Genomic DNA, 20404 nt, shown 5'->3' with positions numbered 1-20404 from the left:
GGAGCAGAATCCAGATTGGAATGTTTCATACAGGTTATTGGCAGAGAGGTGATGTTTGAGTTGAGTGGCTACAGCGCGTTCCAAAACTTTTGACAGAAAGGGTAGGATGGAGATGGGTCTGAAGTTGTTTAGGGTGTCAGGGTTGAGTCCAGGTTTTTTCAGAATGGGGGTAACAGCAGCAATTTTGAGGGATGGTGGGATGATGCCTGTAGACAGGGAGGAGTTTATTGTTGCAGTGATAAGTGGAGAGAGAGCAGGAAGGGAGGCCTTGACAAAGCTGGAGGGGATGGGGTCAAGAGTGCAGGTGGCAGTTTTCATTCCTATGAGGAGTTCAGAGAGGTCAGTCGGGAAGCCTTGAGGCTTCCTTGTCTCCTCGGCGGTCGTTTGTTGTCTATTTACTTTCGTTCTCTCACTGTATTGCTTTTTTCTTTGTCTTTCTCACCCCATACTTCCCCCGAACATCTTACCCTTTGTTGAAAGTCTTAATACAAAAAAAAAAAAAGCGGATACCTTTCCAATTCTAGTTTTTACCATACTCCTTCAACTTTTCTCCTTCTTCCTCAGATCCACTTTAACCTAACCTTCAAAAATATATATATTAACGAAGAATTAAAAAAGTAGGTCCCCCCTCCCATACAACACAATTGCTTGTACACCTTCCTGTTCCTTCGTTTTCTGCTCACTTGGCTGTCAATCTCCTATTCTTCTGTTCCTTCCTTCTGAACCTGTTCTGGAATACTTCATCCCCCTTAGCCTCCATGCCCTCACTTCAGGGAATTTCCCAGATAGTTTTCACAGTTTTGTTTTAAAATGTTAAAACTCTCCCCTGCAGTGTTGTATTCTGTTGTATATTATAACATGCACTTCTTCCTCTTTAAAAGGTTGTCTTCAATTTGCTCATCAAATCACTCTATTTCAAATAAAAATTCAATCTCTTACAGTTATTCCTTTCTACATTCCCTAAACTCACCTGCATTCCACCCCTCCTACAATGTTTTCAAACGGATCTCTGACTTGAAAATCACAAGAAACTCATTTTGCAATAAATGTTCGTTTTCCATTAATCGTCCAAATCTTTCTAAAATCCAAACTCCCCCCTCCCCTCCTAAATTCACCCCTCACTCCTCCCCTTCAAATCTCCCCCCTCACCCTTCCACTCCAAAACTCCCACCTCACTCCTCTCCTCTCAAATTTCCCCCTCAACCCTCCCATTCAAAAGCTCCTCCTCGCCCCTCCCCTTCAAAACTTCCCCTTCAAAACTCCCCCCTCACCCCTCCCCTCCTAAATTTCCTCCTCACCACCTACACTACAAATCTCCCCACCCTCCATTTTTCCCCAATTCTCCCCTCTCACCCCTCCTCCTCAAAGCGGCCTCCTCCCTGCTTCCTCTCCCTTCCGACTCATGCCTCCACCTCCTCCAACCTTCTAATTTGCTCTGCCCCTCCTCAAACAACATCTCACTGTGCCTCATCCCATCACCATCAAACCATTTGTCCTTCTCATCCTTCCCTTTCTCCTAGCTCTTCTGCAATCTCTGACACACCATCAACAGCTCTCCCTACCTCCTCTTCTTCCTCATCTTACCCTACCCCTCCCCTCCCCTGTACCCGATGCTCCCCCTCCCTCTTCCTTACCTTACCTTACCGGTATGGACCTCAAACATCCGGGGCCTTCACTCAAACTTGATTGATATCTCCATACAGGTTGCTTCTGACAAACCAGACTTAATCTGCTTAACAGAAACTTTCCTCCTTCAAGATGGGTCTGATTCCTAAATATATATTCCTGGTTATGCCCTCCTCCGGTATGATAGACCTCAACCTCGTCCTGGTGGCGGGGTGGCTATCTTTATCAAAAACTCTCTTTCTCACTCGCCCTGCACTACCCTCTCTCCACCACACCCCCAGGAGTACCTCTGGCTACGGCTTCCTCTCCGCTCCCACTTTTTGTTCATATGTGTTCTGTACCACCCACCAAACAGTGATGACTCCATTTACATCTCGCTGTCTGACAAGATGGACCAACTTCTATCCACTCATCCCAACTCTCTCTTCCTCATATGTGGTGACATCAACTGTCATCATGCCAGGTGGCTGGGTGTGGGTACCTCTCGCTCCAGTCATGGAACCTGAGCAAAGAACTTCTGCGACTCATTGGGGCTGACACAATCTGTCAATTTCCCGACCCGGATCTCAGTCAATGGAGCATCTTCTCTTCTAGACTTGGTTATGACTAACTTCCCTGCAAATGTCTGCTGTTCTTCTTCTGCTCCCATCAGTTCATCTGATCATTTGCTGGTTAAAGTGGACATCTCTCCGGCCATTCTCAGAGAGCTTCCTCAGCGCCGACGAGGCTGACTGGCATGGTCTTCAAGCATCCATCAATCATCTGGACTGGTCTCCCATCTCTACTGCCTTTGACATCAACTCTTCCTGGGAATTCTTCCAAAGTAAACTGCTCTCTCTCATGCACAGATTTATCCCATCTCGTCTTCAGTTGTCATACCCTTCCTCCCATCCATGATGCACTGAAGCTTGTGGTGAGGCAGTTGCCCTGAAGCAACTTGCCTTTGCCTCAAGGAAGGCAAATCCAACTGAAGGCAATCTCCACTCCTTTTGCAAAACTCGGAACAAGTGTGTGTCTACCCTCAGGAGAGCCAGGAAACACCATCTCTATAATACTCTCAAGACTGAACTCTCAAACCTGTCTCCCTCCTCCATACTGCTCTCCCCTCTGGGCTGGTGCTCCTGCCTCACACCTAGCTCGGCTGCACGCTGTTGAAACCAAAGCTTTCAGAATCATTGGAATCTCCATGATGAAGCTCATTCTGAGGGCCTTTCACTCTCTCACCGCAGACACGTTGGTGGGCTTTCTGTCTTCTACCAACTCCTCTCCGGCCTAGCTCTCCCTGCTCTGTCTCTGCTCTGTCCCCCAAATATTCCTGCCGGACACACAAGATCTGCCAGCAACCCTCTTCTGGTGAAATTGCCATAATCAAGACTCTCTGCTCACCTTCACTCTTTCATTCCTCTTTACTCCCACCTCTGGAACAAACTCCCACACTCTCTTCAATCCCACTCCTCCCTCCAGGTCTTTAAAACAGCTGTTCACCACCATGTCATATCTTCTCCCATCCAAAACCTTGATCTTTTTCTACCCCCGTTAAAACACCCCAAATCCACCTCTTTCAATTGTTACGGATCCGTCACGTCCACCTTTGTTGTTATTATATACTTGTAGGATTTTTAGTGTCAGGTAATTTTGTTAAGATTTTCGTGTGAAATGGAGGTGACTTTAGTAAAAGGTAAAAATAAATGTTTGTGAAGGAAAAATGAAAACGCAGCAAAGAACCGGAAGCTGGAGGAGGAGGAGGAGGAGGAGAACGGCCATGATAGAAATACAGCCATGAATCGTGTTGAGGCTGCGAGCGGACTTTTTTGATATTGGTCGTGAATGAGTTGAGGCTTCCCGGGAAAGGGATTGCCCACAACATCGTCATATATTGCGAGTGCAATTAAACCTGCGTCTCAGGTTTTATCACCAAGTATGAGTCGTCGTTGGAGAAATCAAGCGCCTCTATTACGGGCCTATACGTCATTTTGTCCTCAAAAAAGAAGAGGCTGTCCGCTTGGTGCATAATGTTTTGCCGTTCGGATTTCCATATCGACCTCATCGTGATGATTGCTGTTGGTTTATCTATCGGCTCAATTCCCATATCGACCTCTCACCTCCTAACTCCTCATCCACAGTCGCGCCAATACTTGTCTATTCATTTGCCGTTCTGCATGACCTCGATCTCCTACCAGCATGAGGATCCATGCACGGACTTTGGGGAATGTTACATTCCACTCACGTTTGGCGTATCGTGAGTTCATTGCTTTGAGATCATTGGGGAATGATGGCACCATCATATGTATTGTTCATTTGATGCAAGTGAGATATTCCTTGTACTTTCTTTAATAGTGTTATTATTGTGTATGTGAGAGTTTTTGATGCAATTACTTGTTTTGTTCTTCAATTGCATTGGTGTGGTTTTACCATGGTTTATTAGAACACGCAAAATAACAAATCTTTCTGCCGTGTTCCCGCTCCAGACTCTGAGGTGCACCGTAACCGGGGTTTGGGGAGGTAATACGTAACACAATCTCCAACTTCTTTCCTGAAATTCCTAGTGGTGTTCATTTGCTTTATACTGTATACCTTTCCCCCCCACTCCCCTGCCCCAGCCCTCTCCCTTCCACAGATCTCTCAATGTCCTTGTTCACTACTGTTGTTGTACTTGTGTGCTTCCCTCTCTCTTCCTCTCCTGTCTCCCACTCCCTTTATTCTATGTTTTATGTGTCCGTTTATATTTTTTGTGTTTAATGTGTTAGATCATACACGAGCCTCGATCTTGTGTACAAAAAACAAATAATTGTGTGTGTAGTTTCAGAGGAAAAAGCAAATTCCTATATTTTGGGGGTGGTCAAACCTGGATCCACTTTGACATCCGGTAGACCCCCTTAGACCTCAATTTTTTTAATGCTGTGAACAAACTTGAGTTGCATCATACCAAATATAATTTGTGCAAAGTTTTGTCACAATCCCTTCAGCGGTTTCGGTAAAGAAGTTGCAAGTGTTTATGGACTGACGGACGGGATGACACGCCATCGCATAAGCTCCCTGGAACTATGTTCCAGATGAGATAAAAATAGAAGACCCTACTGTAGCTATATAAATTAGTTGGTGAAGAGTGGTAATCCCAGAAACCTTGGCAATTACATTAAGTATAAGCTTAACAGAGGTCACATGGGTATCAACTGTTGATTTTGTCGAACTCACGAACGAGTTTTCTGGCCTTGCATAAAAACACGCCATTCGCCATCATGTGCCACTGACAGTAATAAACTGTGCCACCTATTGCAATCACCAGGCTCCTGCACCTCTATATATGCACAAGTATGTGGCAGCCTATGGGAGAAAGTCAGGGTGGCTCGGTTTTCAATTGAAGGCACAATTTACTATTATAGGAATTTATTTGAAAATGACTATTTTTTCTGTTACTTTTGGTAAGATCTCGATGAGCAAAATGAAACCATTTTGCCAGACACGTTTCCTTCAGGCTTTTATCGGTGATGGTTGTTTGTCCACAATACAAGTCAGACACATTCCAGACTTTGAGCGTAAAGTAGGGGTTAAACTAGGAAACGGTGTTGTGAAAGAAACTGTGAAGAATGCACGAAGAATGATGAAAAAGTGTAATGCTGGCATTGAAGACACTTACTGATTAGAGTAGGGTGAATATGTTGCTTTTTTTGGGACTTTCTTTTCAAAAACAGCGTTTTTCTGGAACTCTTTTCACCATTTCCAATTGTTTTTTCTCTATTTTACCTAATTTTCTTCCATAAAGCATTATTATGCTTTATATTATTGTGTTATTCTGTAAAACAAAAACTATTCTGTAAAACATAATTATGTTCTAGATGTTTAATTATGTAATTTTTTTTCTGTAAAAATTATTATTTTTATAAACAAAATTATGTTAATGTTTTATCCTATTTTAGTAGAATATCTTAGTTTTACTTTTAAGTTTTTTTTACACCATTTATTTCGGTCTGCGCTTTATTTTCATTAAATCGTTATTGTGTTGTGAAGCGCGGTGCTACACGCGCGACTTGCTACCAAGGAGGAAGCAGACAACGCGGTTAAACAAAAGTATCTTTATTGACAAGAGGTCACTGTAGCACTGGCGCGCTCCGGGCTGCGCACCCAGTGTATATCCTGAGGCCACGCCTACCCCTCGGGCGTGGCCGCCGCCCACTTGGTGCGCGGAATGATGTCACCACGCCAGTGGGCTTTCGTGTCCGCCACACGTGCCCCCCCAGAATTCCCGCGCACCTGGAGAGCCAGTTTGCGGGGCAAACGGATGACCTGGCCGAAGCGCCCTCTGGCGACCGGCGGCGTCCAGGGTGCAGGGATGCCAGCTGGGATGCCCCCGGCTGTATCCGGGATGGGTGCCGGACCGGGGGGTGGCGTGCCGGTGGTGCTGGGCGGTGCCGGGGGTCCGCCCGCCAGGGGGCGGCCCTGACGCAGGGGCTGAGCCACCGGCGGTGGGTGGTCCACGTCGAGGTGGGCCGGCTTGAGTCGATCCACCGAGATGCGGTCGGGAGTACCGCCGATGTCAAAGGTGAAGTATTTCACCCGCTCTCCAGCACGCGGAAAGGCCCGTCGTACGGGGGCCGCAGTGGTGTCCGGTGGTCGTCGTGCCGAACGAAGACATACTCCGCGGTGCGAAGCTCCGGGGCGACGTGCGTGGGTGGGTGCCCGTGGTGCGCCGTCGGCACCGGGGCGAACCTCCGGGCGGTCTCCTGCAGCGCGGAGTGCTCCTGCGCCACAGACAAAGGTGCCGTGGGGTCGGGGAGGAACTCGCCCGGCACCCGCAGCGGTTGTCCAAAGACCAACTCCGCCGCAGATGCGCGCAGGTCCTCCTTGGGCGCCGTCTGGAGGCTCAGCAGGACCCAGGGGAGCCTGTCGACCCAGCCGCCGTCGCGGAGGGTGGCCCGGAGCGCGGCCTTCAACGAGCGGTGGAACCGCTCGCACAGGCCATTAGCCTGGGGGTGGTAGGCCGTGGTGCGGTGCAGCTGGACCCTGAGCCCCCGCGCGACCGCCCCCCAGAGCTCCGAGGTGAACTGGGGGCCGCGGTCGGACGAGATGTCCGAGGGGGCGCCGAACCGGGCGACCCAGGTGGCGATGAACCCCTGCGCGACGTCCGCCGCCGTCGTTGACGCCAAAGGCACGGCCTCCGGCCACCAGGTGGTGCGGTCCATCATGGTCAGGACGTGGGTGAAACCCCGCGAGGGGGGCAGAGGTCCCACCAGGTCCACGTGAGCGTGGTCAAACCAACGTTCCAGCACCGCAAACGAGGCCAATGTCTCGGTGCACCTTCGCGCACTGGCACGCGAGGCACGTCCTGGCCCAGCCACGGACGGCCTTCCGGAGGCCATGCCAAACAAACTTGTCGGCGATCAACCTCTGGGAGGCCCTCGTGCCCGGGTGGGACAGGCCGTGGATGGAGTCCAAAATCCGGCGCTGCCAGCCCGCGGGCACGATGGGGCGAGGCCGCCCGAGGGAGACGTCGCACCAGAGGGCCGTGCCCGCGCCGTTGAACGGCACCTCGGTGACGCGGAGGCCCATAACGGCGGTCCGCAAGGCCTGGACGTCGGGGTCGGCGGCCTGGTCCGCCGCCATCCGGGCATACTCGATGCCGAGGTGGACCGCGTGGGCAACGGACCGGGAAAGGCAATCCGCCACCGGGTTGTCCTTCCCCGCGACGTGCCGGATGTCCGTCGTGTATTCGGACACGGCCGAGAGGTGATGCTGCTGCCGGGCCGACCACGGCTCGGCGACCTTGCCCATCGCGAACACCAGTGGCTTGTGGTCGATGAAGGCCGTGAACGCACGGCCCTCAAGCAGATGGCGGAAGTGCCTGACCGCCAGGTGGAGCCCGAGTAACTCGCGGTCGAAGGTACTGTACCGGCGTGCGGGCGGGCACAGCTGCCGGCTGAAGAACGCCAGCGGTTGCCAAGCTCCACGCACCCATTGCTCGTGCACCGCGCCCACCGCGTAGTCCGAGGCGTCGGTGGTGAGGGCGATCGGTGTATCGGGCGCCGGGTGCGCGAGCATGGTGGCATTAGCCAAGGCGAGCTTCGCGCCCACGAACGCCGCATCCATCTGCTCGGTCCAGGTGACGTCACCTTTGCCCGGCTTCCCCCGGAGGGCCTCGTGCAAGGGGCGCAGGAGCTGGGCGATGCGGGGCAGGAAACGGTGGTAAAGGTTTACCATGCCCAGGAACTCCTGGAGCCCCCTGATCGTGCGGGGGCGCGTAAACCTTTTCACCGCCTCCACCTTGGCCGGTAAGGGGACGGCCCCGTGCCTGGTGACGCGGTGCCCCAAAAAGTCGATTTCGGCGACACCGATCCGGCACTTGGCGGGGTTCACGATCAGGCCGTGCTGGCCCAGACGTTCGAAGAGCGTGCGGAGATGGTGTAGATGCTCTTCGCGGGACGCGCTTGCAACGAGGATGTCATCCAGATAGACGTAGACGAAATCCAAGTCGCGCAAGACGCTGTCCATGAGGCGCTGGAACGCCTGAGCCGCATTCTTCAAACCGAAGGGCATCCGAAGAAATTCGAAAAGACCGAACGGCGTGATGACAGCCATCTTCGGGATGTCCTCCGGCCTGACGGGGACCTGGTGGTAACCGCGTATGAGGTCCACCTTCGAGAAGAAGGACATATTCGCCAAGCGGACGGAAAAGTCCTGAATATGGGGGACGGGTTAGCGGTCGGGGATGGTGGCATCGTTGAGATGGCGGTAGTCCCCGCACGGTCGCCATCCCCCGCCGGGCTTGGGCACGATGTGGAGCGGCGACGCCCAAGCACTCTCGGAGCGCCGCACGATGCTGAGCCGCTCCAGCGTAGTGAACTCCGCTTTAGCTACCGCGAGCTTCGTCGGCTCGAGGCGGCGTGCCCGGGCGTAGACCGGTGGCCCGGCGGTGGGGATGTGATGTTCCACCCCGTGCTTGACGGTCCCCGCCGACAAGGTGGGCCTCGTGAGGGCCGGGAAACCCGCGAGGAGGCGGGTGAATTCGTCCGCTGCCGGAAGCGTGCAGATGAACCTGGCCGGAACCGAACCGCTCAGCAAGCCGCTCGATGAGCCGCTCCGTGAGCTGCTCAACGAGGCAGGCAATGCGCAAGCGAGCGAGCTGAACGTCTCGGCCTGGACAAGCCTTCTGTGCTTGACGTCGACCAACAGGCCATTGGCACAGAGGAAGTCTGCGCCGAGCAGTGCCATAGGCACGTCGGCAGTGATGAACGACCATCGGAAAACCTGCCCTCCGAACCGCAGAGAAAGGCTGCGTTTTCCGTACGTGCGAATGGGCGTACCGTTGGCGGCAAGCAGCGCGGGGCCCCGGCCCGCGGACTGCTTGTCTGACGTACCGGCGGGAACGACACTCACCTGCGCTCCCGTGTCGCACAGGTAACGGCGCCCGGATAAGGTGTCCGTTATGTATAGGAGGCTGTTTAATCGGCCGGCGCTCAGTGCCACTACCGAGGGCCGGCCCGGGCGTTTCCCGACCTGCCGAATGAGCACGGCGGGTGACATTGCCGAGCCTCGTGGCCGAACCTAGCGTGGAAATGGCACCAGGTTTGCGGCGAAGCCGGAGGCCGCGGTTTCCGCGGTGGTGGTGGGCGGGGCGTGGCTACCGCCACGAAGCGCCCCTCGGAGCAGGGGTGGGCACCCGCAGGAGGTTCGGGCTCGGGAGCCGCTACGGCCGCACCGAAACTAGCCTGCGTGTCCAAAGCCGCGTAGAACTTGTCGGCCTCGGGCGCGAACGCACGGGGTTCCGTTGTCGCGGAACCGGCAACGCGAGGTGGACTCGTGCCGGCAGCTGGCGTCGAAATAACGCCCGGAATAGAGCGTTCGGGGTTTCGTCGCCCATGAGCGACAGCATATGGTCCATTCGGACCGACGGTCGCGTGTCACCGAGCTCGGGGAGATCCAAGAGGCGATCGGCCCGTGCGTCCACCGTGAGGCCGAACGTGGCGAGGAGGATACGCTTGATCGCCTCGTACCTGTCGTGGGCCGGTGGGTTCCTCAGGACCGACACAACGCGGGTGGCCGCGCCGGCCCCGAGGGAGTCGACCATGTGGCAGTAGCGTGTCTCGTCCGCCGTGATGCGTCAAAGCCTGAACTGGGCTTCGCCCTGCAGGAACCAGATCTCTGCCTGAGCTTCCCAGAACTTGGGGAGCTTTATCGCTATCGCGTTGGTTGCCATGGCTGTGGCGGGTTCGGGTGGTCAGTGACGGCTGACCAAAACGTCGGAGTCACCAATGAAGTGCGGTGCTACGCGCGCGACTTGCTACCAAGGAGGAAGCGGACAACGCGGTTAAACAAAAGTATCTTTATTGACAAGAGGTCACTGTAGCACTGGCGCGCTCCGGGCTGCGCACCCAGTGTATATCCTGAGGCCACGCCTACCCCTCGGGTATGGCCGCCGCCCACTTGGTGCGCGGAATGATGTCACCACGCCAGTGGGCTTTCGTGTCCGCCACAGTTGCATGTTATTTGTCATGTGTATTTGTTGCTGGTTTCGGAATAAACCTGTGTGTTCCGTTCAGTTAAACGCCTCGCATCTCTTCCTTCCCACATGCTAAAAATACCCTCCATTTTTGGGAGTCGCCTTGGAATTAAAGCTGGTTCGGCTATCCGTCCCTGGTGATCTTAATCGCCGGGTGCCGCAACAATACTTTTGATGGAAATATTTGAACATTAATTCTTCTTCTTCTCCACCTCTTCCCTTTATAAGGAGTGAGATCCAATGGCACCAAGTGCCTGCGTTGCCTTGACCACGATACTCCTCTACTCCCCTCTGTCCTCAGCCAACCCTCTCCACTCTCCAACCACCCACGCCTTACTGATATCCCTCTTCACAGAATCCTCACATCTCAACCGCGATCTCCCTCTTTTCCTCCCTCCTTGTTCCCTCAACCTATCCACTCTCTTTGCCATTCTTTCTTCCCTCATCCACACCAAATGTCCAGCCCATCTCAGCCGGTATTTCACCAATCTCCCCGTCAAGCTCATCTGCACACCAATCTCCTCCCTCAGTTCATCAAGCCTCCTTCTATCCACCCTCTTCACTCCCGCAATCCTCCTGACCCATTTGTTCTCGCAAACTTGCAGCCTCTGGTGTTGTCTGTCAGTGCCAGCGTCTCCCGACCATAAAGGTCTCCTTGCTGCTTTCTTCTTCTGCCCACACATGTGCAGCAACACCGCATCCAATTGCCTCCCTCTGTCCTTGATCTTTGCTATCCTCTTCCAAACCTCCTTTTCACCAACTGCCTTTGCTATGTCCTCCGTCCAGCATATGTGGTTTCTATCCCTTGACGATGCACCATTTCCTGACGTCCTTTCACACAACACTTCTGTAATTCCCCTAAACGCCTTTCCGTACTTCTTCCTTCCGCCTCTTCACGAAGTTGCTCATACTTGGCTCTCACCCTCTCCTTGTACCCTACGGTGACGTTTCCCCTACACACCACCCACCTAATAATCTTCCGTCCCCTACTCTTAACCTCCCTCCTTTTCTTCATCCTCACCACAAACACCATAGGCTTGTGCGGGGTGGTAACCTGCTCTCCCACCACTGCCTTCCGAAGCTTTACCCTCAAGAGCTGTCGCCTCCTTACCACCAGCAAATCCAATTCTGTTCTGTGCTGCCCACTCCTCTCGGTAATCTTATGGCTTTCCCGCTTTTCAAAGAATGAACCAGTTATGGCCATCCCATTCCTCGCTACCAGCTCTTGACCTTCTCTAGTCCTCGTTCCCCAACAAAATTTACGAACACATTCCTCTTCAGCCGGTTCCGCTACTCCCACACGCTCGTTGAAGTCTTCGTCAATGCACAGCATCACCTCCAGCTCAACCATTCCCATCGTCCTCTCCATTACGTTCCTGAATTCCTTCTTCTCTGCCCCAGTCCTTCCCATTAGTGGCCCACATACCGACATAACACACACCATTTGCCTCTGCATCACCATCCATGAAATAACTATCCATCTCTCCCATCTTTCCAATCTAACCACCTGCTTGCTGATCTCTTCCGATACTATTATTCCTACGTCATTACTCCTTCCATTCCCACTTGCGTGTGACATCTTGTATCCTCCTACTGTACCAATGCCCTTTTGAATCCTATCTGGTCTCCAGCACACACAGCACTTCCAACCTCCTTCTCTGCATCATCTTCACCACCTAAACCCCTCTCCCCCTCCCCCAACCCCCATTGATCCCACATTCAAACTACCGAACCGAACCGAACCTCGCTTCTGAACCACTGCCCACCTGGCAGAGCTAGAGTCATATTGATTAGTTTGGGACGCTCAGGTCATCAATCAGCAGCGCTGCCCTGGCTGACATGCTGGACCTACTACCCTAGGCTGTTATCATAATCCCGTGTGTGCGCATGCACACACACACACACACACACACACACACACACACACACACACACACACACACACACACACACACACACACACACACACACACACACACACACGACACATCACTCTTTCTCCACTTACTTCCCTCCTTCATAGATAAAAGCAGAATCAAGGTCAATAGCTGAAGGAATTGTTAAGACCAATCCTTTTCGTGAAGATGGAATTAAATAAGGATTCAGAGAATATAAAAGTACTCGCTATACTCATGCATAACATATGCAGCCCAGTGTTTTTATAACATGTTTATTGATATAATCTCACTGTAAACACAATATTCTCATTCTTCTCAGATACAGCACTTAATGAGTGTAGAGGGCGGCATAGAAAGTGTAGTGGGTAGTGTAGAGAGCGGTGTAGAGGGCGGTATATCGGGTTGTGTAGTGGGCGCTATAGCGGGCAGTGCAGCATTATCTTTTAAATAGAATAACTTCGACGTAAAAATACTCACCCAGAACATACTCACCTAAAAACTACTCACCTAGAAGCTACTCACCTAGAAACTACTCACCCAGAAGCTACTCACCTAGAAGATACTCACCCAGAAGATACTCACCTAGAAGCTACTCACCTAGAAGCTACTCACCTAGAAACTACTCACCCAGAAGCTACTCACCTAGAAGCTACTCACCTAGAAGCTACTCACCCAGAAGCTACTCACCTAGAAGATACTCACCTAGAAACTACTCACCCAGAAGCTACTCACCCAGAAACTACTCACCCAGGAGCTACTCACCTAGAAGCTACTCACCTAGAAGCTACTCACCTAGAAGATACTCACTCAGAAACTACTCACCTAGAAGATACTCACCTAGAAACTACTCACCCAGAAGCTACTCACCTAGAAGCTACTCACCCAGAAACTACTCACCCAGAAACTACTCACTCAGAAACTACTCACTCAGAAACTACTCACCCAGAAACTACTCACTCAGAAACTACTCACTCAGAAACTACTCACTCAGAAACTACTCACCTAGAAACTACTCACTCAGAAACTACTCACTCAGAAACTACTCACTCAGAAACTACTCACCCAGAAGCTACTCACCCAGAAACTACTCACTCAGAAACTACTCACCTAGAAGCTACTCACCCAGAAACTACTCACTCAGAAACTACTCACCTAGAAGCTACTCGCCCAGAAACTACTCACCCAGAAACTACTCACCCAGAAGCTACTCACTCAGAAACTACTCACTCAGAAACTACTCACCTAGAAGCTACTCACCCAGAAACTACTCACTCAGAAACTACTCACTCAGAAACTACTCACTCAGAAACTACTCACCTAGAAACTACTCACTCAGAAACTACTCACTCAGAAACTACTCACTCAGAAACTACTCACCTAGAAGCTACTCACCCAGAAACTACTCACTCAGAAACTACTCACTCAGAAACTACTCACCTAGAAGCTACTCACCTAGAAGCTACTCACCCAGAAACTACTCACCTAGAAGCTACTCACCTAGAAACTACTCACTCAGAAACTACTCACTCAGAAACTACTCACTCAGAAACTACTCACCCAGAAGCTACTTACCCAGAAACTACTCACTCAGAAACTACTCACCTAGAAGCTACTCACCCAGAAACTACTCACTCAGAAGCTACTCACCCAGAAGCTACTTACCCAGAAACTACTCACTCAGAAGCTACTCACCTAGAAGCTACTCACCCAGAAACTACTCACCTAGAAGCTACTCACCTAGAAGCTACTCACCCAGAAACTACTCACCTAGAAGCTATCCAGTTGATAAATTCAATTCGCCGGATATGTGATTTACCCACAGGATAGTCATATCCGGGCTTCTAGCAACCGGGCCCTGGTCAATAGCTCCATACGTTCTTGCTTTCCCATTGCAATCCAAGGTTCAGGCGCTAACCGAATATCCAGAAATGGAAACCATGATCCAGCGAGCACACTGACTTAGGTACAACGTTGCCAAAGGCTGGAACGGTCACATAAGGACTTCCAAGGTTCACCCGAAGGCAGTAAAAGCGACGTCTGTTTGAAAACATCAGCCGCATGGTATGGCGTAAAAATGTTGGGCAAAGGATGGTGCCGGTGTTGGCACAACGTTAACCCAAACCGTTGGTGTGTTAACTGAGAATTTGTTTTGAACCGTTTAACGTTCAAACCTGCTTGTTTCCTTTCTTCCTGATGGTATACACATTCGACATTCTTCAAATGGTATGCAAAAAATGGATGGCATGAGCCAGGTTACCTGCACACAAGGTCATTCTGGTTTAAAAAAAATTATTATTGGATCTTTTATCTTGTCAAACCTAAATCCAAATGGGATTGCCAGCTTTATGTGTCTGCATTTGATGTGTGGCATCTCTGAAATGCAGAACTCCCACCAGCATTTCACCAGGATGGTAGTTTTTAGTTAAAGCTGTCCATGAGGATTCGAGGGCTGGCAGGTTAGTTTAGACTTTTAGAGGTATGCCCACTCACCTTTGAGTGGTCCAGCCCGGGTTCGAATGTCCTCGCAGTTACCTGTGTGCATATGAAGCCGGATGACCCGTTTGCTCGCACTGGTGGATGTTGAAGATGCCATGCTGTCTTTCACGAAGAGTAGGTGAATTATCGCTGGCATCCTGAACAAATTACAAATTTCTGCCCAAACTCTCATGGCGACCTGAACCGGGCGAGGATAGCAATAGCTCCAACGTGAGTTCAGTGAGGCCTTTGTCCTGCAGAGGACTAAAAACAACCTGATGATGACCATGAATCAAATTCAAACAAGAAAGCATCTGAAAATGCAAAGCCCATCTGCATCCGTTTGCATTCAGACGTCTTCTTCATCTTCAGTATGCTCAAAATATCGAAAACAGTTAAAAAAAGAAAAAATGAAAATTGATGATTTTATGTAGCCTTCACCGTTGCCTTTAGATCTAAAAAAAACAATCAGCTTTTAGCTTTTGATTGGTGAACCAATTCAGTGACCCAATATGTAAATTATTTAAATTTCAGGTGAATCTGATGAAAATTGATGATTTTATGCAACCTTGACCTTTGACCTTTATATCTAAAAAAAAAACAATCAGCTTTTAGCTTTTGATTGGTGAACCAATTCAGTGACGCAATATGTAAATTCTTTAAATTTCAGGTGAATCGGATGAAAATTTATGATTTTATGTAGCCTTGGCCTTTGACCTTTAGATCTAAAAAAAACAATCAGCTTTTAGCTTTTGATTGGTGAACCAATTCAGTGACGCAATATGTAAATTCTTTAAATTTCAGGTGAATCGGATGAAAATTTATGATTTTATGTAGCCTTGGCCTTTAGATCTAAAAAAACAAACATTCAGCTTTTAGCTTTTGATTGGTGAACCAATTCAGTGACCCAATATGTAAATTATTTAAATTTCAGGTGAATCGGATGAAAATGTATGATTTTATGTAGCCTTGGCCTTTGACCTTTAGATCTAAAAAAAACAATCAGCTTTTAGCTTTTGATTGGTGAACCAATTCAGTGACGCAATATGTAAATTCTTTAAATTTCAGGTGAATCGGATGAAAATGTATGATTTTATGTAGCCTTGGCCTTTGAGCTTTAGATCTAAAAAAACAAACATTCAGCTTTTAGCTTTTGATTGGTGAACCAATTCAGTGACCCAACATGGAAGTTATTAAAATTTCAGGTGAATTGGATGAAATTTGATTATTTTATGTAGCCTTGACCTTTGACCTTTTGATTTAAAACAAACATTCAGCTTTTAGCTTTTGATTGGTGAACCAATTCAGTGACCCAACATGGAAGTTATTAAAATTTCTGGTGAATCGGATGAAATTTGATGATTTTATGTAGCCCTGACCTTTGACCTTTTGATCTAAAAAAAAAACATCAGCTTTTAGCTTTTGACCCAATATGGAAGTTATTAAAATTTCAGGTGAATCGGATGAAAATTGATGATTTTATGTAGCCTTGACCTTTGACCTTCAGATCAAAAAAAAACAAAACTTTTAGCTTTTGATTGGTGAACCAATTCAGTGACGCAATATGTAAATTCTTTAAATTTCAGGTGAATCGGATGAAAATTTATGATTTTATGTAGCCTTGGCCTTTGACCTTTGGATAAAAAAAAACAATCAGCTTTTAGCTTTTGATTGGTGAACCAATTCAGTGACCCAACATGGAAGTTATTAAAATTTCTGGTGAATCGGATGAAATTTGATGATTTTATGTAGCCTTGACCTTTGACCTTTAGATCAAAAAAAACAATCAGCTTTTAGCTTTTGATTGGTGAACCAATTCAGTGACGCAATATGTAAATTCTTTAAATTTCAGGTGAATCGGATGAAAATGTATGATTTTATGTAGCCTTGGCCTTTGACCTTTAGATCTAAAAAAACAAACATTCAGCTTTTAGCTTTTGATTGGTGAACCAATTCAGTGACCCAACATGGAAGTTATTAAAATTTCAGGTGAATTGGATGAAATTTGATTATTTTATGTAGCCTTGACCTTTGACCTTTTGATTTAAAAAAAACAATCAGCTTTTAGCTTTTGATTGGTGAACCAATTCAATGACCCAACATGGAAGTTATTAAAATTTCTGGTGAATCGGATGAAATTTGATTTTATGTAGCCTTGACCTTTGACCTTTTGATCTAAAAAAAAACAATCAGCTTTTAGCTTTTGACCCAATATGGAAGTTATTAAAATTTCAGGTGAATCGGATGAAAATTGATGATTTTATGTGGCCTTGACCTTTGACCTTTTGATCTAAAAAAAACAATCAGCTTTTAGCTTTTGATTGGTGAACCAATTCAGTGACCCAATATAGAGGTTATTAAAATTTCAGGTGAATCGGATGAAAATTTATGATTTAATGCAACCTTGACATTTGACCTTTAGATCTAAAAACAAAATCAGATTTTAGCTTTTGATTGGTGAACCAATTCAGTGACCCAATATGGAAGTTATTAAAATTTCAGGTGAATCAGATGAAAATTTATGACTTTATGCAACCTTGACATTTGACCTTTAGATCTAAAAAAAAACAATCAGCTTTTAGCTTTTGATTGGTGAACCAATTCAGTGACTCAATATGGAAGTTATTAAAATTTCAGGTGAATCGGATGAAAATTGATGATTTTATGTAGCCTTGGCCTTTGGCCTTTAGATCTAAAAAAACAAACATTCAGCTTTTAGCTTTTGTTTGGTGAACCAATTCAGTGACCCAATATGTAAATTCTTTAAATTTCAGGTGAATCAGATGAAATTTGATGATTTTATGTAGCCTTGACCTTTGACCTTTTGATTTAAAAAAAACAATCCGCTTTTAGCTTTTGATTGGTGAACCAATTCAGTGACCCAATATGGAAGTTATTAAAATTTCAGGTGAATCGGATGAAAATTTATGATTTTATGTAGCCTTGACCTTTGACCTTTAGATCTAAAAAAAAAACAATCAGCTTTTAGCTTTTGATTGGTGAACCAATTCAGTGACGCAATATGTAAATTCTTTAAATTTCAGGTGAATCGGATGAAAATTTATGATTTTATGTAGCCTTGGCCTTTGACCTTTAGATCTAAAAAAAACAATCAGCTTTTAGCTTTTGATTGGTGAACCAATTCAGTGACGCAATATGTAAATTCTTTAAATTTCAGGTGAATCGGATGAAAATTTATGATTTTATGTAGCCTTGGCCTTTGACCTTTAGATCTAAAAAAAACAATCAGCTTTTAGCTTTTGATTGGTGAACCAATTCAGTGACCCAATATGTAAATTATTTAAATTTCAGGTGAATCGGATGAAAATGTATGATTTTATGTAGCCTTGGCCTTTGACCTTTAGATCTAAAAAAAACAATCAGCTTTTAGCTTTTGATTGGTGAACCAATTCAGTGACGCAATATGTAAATTCTTTAAATTTCAGGTGAATCGGATGAAAATGTATGATTTTATGTAGCCTTGGCCTTTGAGCTTTAGATCTAAAAAAACAAACATTCAGCTTTTAGCTTTTGATTGGTGAACCAATTCAGTGACCCAACATGGAAGTTATTAAAATTTCAGGTGAATTGGATGAAATTTGATTATTTTATGTAGCCTTGACCTTTGACCTTTTGATTTAAAACAAACATTCAGCTTTTAGCTTTTGATTGGTGAACCAATTCAGTGACCCAACATGGAAGTTATTAAAATTTCTGGTGAATCGGATGAAATTTGATGATTTTATGTAGCCCTGACCTTTGACCTTTTGATCTAAAAAAAAACAATCAGCTTTTAGCTTTTGACCCAATATGGAAGTTATTAAAATTTCAGGTGAATCGGATGAAAATTGATGATTTTATGTAGCCTTGACCTTTGACCTTCAGATCAAAAAAAAACAAAACTTTTAGCTTTTGATTGGTGAACCAATTCAGTGACGCAATATGTAAATTCTTTAAATTTCAGGTGAATCGGATGAAAATTTATGATTTTATGTAGCCTTGGCCTTTGACCTTTGGATAAAAAAAAACAATCAGCTTTTAGCTTTTGATTGGTGAACCAATTCAGTGACCCAACATGGAAGTTATTAAAATTTCTGGTGAATCGGATGAAATTTGATGATTTTATGTAGCCTTGACCTTTGACCTTTAGATAAAAAAAAACAATCAGCTTTTAGCTTTTGATTGGTGAACCAATTCAGTGACGCAATATGTAAATTCTTTAAATTTCAGGTGAATCGGATGAAAATGTATGATTTTATGTAGCCTTGGCCTTTGACCTTTAGATCTAAAAAAACAAACATTCAGCTTTTAGCTTTTGATTGGTGAACCAATTCAGTGACCCAACATGGAAGTTATTAAAATTTCAGGTGAATTGGATGAAATTTGATTATTTTATGTAGCCTTGACCTTTGACCTTTTGATCTAAAAAAAAACAATCAGCTTTTAGCTTTTGACCCAATATGGAAGTTATTAAAATTTCAGGTGAATCGGATGAAAATTGATGATTTTATGTGGCCTTGACCTTTGACCTTTTGATCTAAAAAAAACAATCAGCTTTTAGCTTTTGATTGGTGAACCAATTCAGTGACCCAATATTGAGGTTATTAAAATTTCAGGTGAATCGGATGAAAATTTATGATTTAATGCAACCTTGACATTTGACCTTTAGATCTAAAAAAAAAATCAGATTTTAGCTTTTGATTGGTGAACCAATTCAGTGACCCAATATGGAAGTTATTAAAATTTCAGGTGAATCAGATGAAAATTTATGACTTTATGCAACCTTGACATTTGACCTTTAGATCTAAAAAAAAACAATCAGCTTTTAGCTTTTGATTGGTGAACCAATTCAGTGACTCAATATGGAAGTTATTAAAATTTCAGGTGAATCGGATGAAAATTGATGATTTTATGTAGCCTTGGCCTTTGGCCTTTAGATCTAAAAAAACAAACATTCAGCTTTTAGCTTTTGTTTGGTGAACCAATTCAGTGACCCAATATGTAAATTCTTTAAATTTCAGGTGAATCAGATGAAATTTGATGATTTTATGTAGCCTTGACCTTTGACCTTTTGATTTAAAAAAAACAATCCGCTTTTAGCTTTTGATTGGTGAACCAATTCAGTGACCCAATATGGAAGTTATTAAAATTTCAGGTGAATCGGATGAAAATTTATGATTTTATGTAGCCTTGACCTTTGACCTTTAGATCTAAAAAAAAACAACAGATTTTAGCGTTTGATTGGTGAACCAATTCAGTGACCCAATATGTAATTTTTTTAAATTTCAGTTGAATCGGATGAAAATTGATGATGTTATGTGCCGCTGACCTTTGTTTGACCTTTAGATCTAAAAAATAATAATCCGATTTTAGCTTTTGATTGGTGAACCAATTCAGTGACGCAATATGTAAATTCTTTAAATTTCAGGTGAATCGGATGAAAATGTATGATTTTATGTAGCCTTGGCCTTTGACCTTTAGATCTAAAAAAACAAACATTCAGCTTTTAGCTTTTGATTGGTGAACCAATTCAGTCACCCAACATGGAAGTTATTAAAATTTCTGGTGAATCGGATGAAATTTGATGATTTTATGTAGCCTTGACCTTTGACCTTTAGATTAAAAAAAACAATCAGCTTTTAGCTTTTGATTGGTGAACCAATTCAGTCACCCAATATGGAAGTTATTAAAATTTCAGGTGAATCGGATGAAAATTTATGATTTTATGTAGCCTTGACCTTTGACCTTTAGATCTAAAAAAAAACAACAGATTTTAGCGTTTGATTGGTGAACCAATTCAGTGACCCAATATGTACATTTTTTAAATTTCAGTTGAATCGGATGAAAATTGATGATGTTATGTGCCGCTGACCTTTGACCTTTTGACCAAATTATTAATTTGTTTTCTCCA

This window comes from Myxine glutinosa, chromosome 4, assembly GCF_964187855.1.
Source record: "Myxine glutinosa chromosome 4, kmMyxGlut1.1, whole genome shotgun sequence".
Taxonomy (NCBI): Eukaryota; Metazoa; Chordata; class Myxini; order Myxiniformes; family Myxinidae; genus Myxine; species Myxine glutinosa.
Note: the sequence above shows the minus strand (reverse complement) of the source record.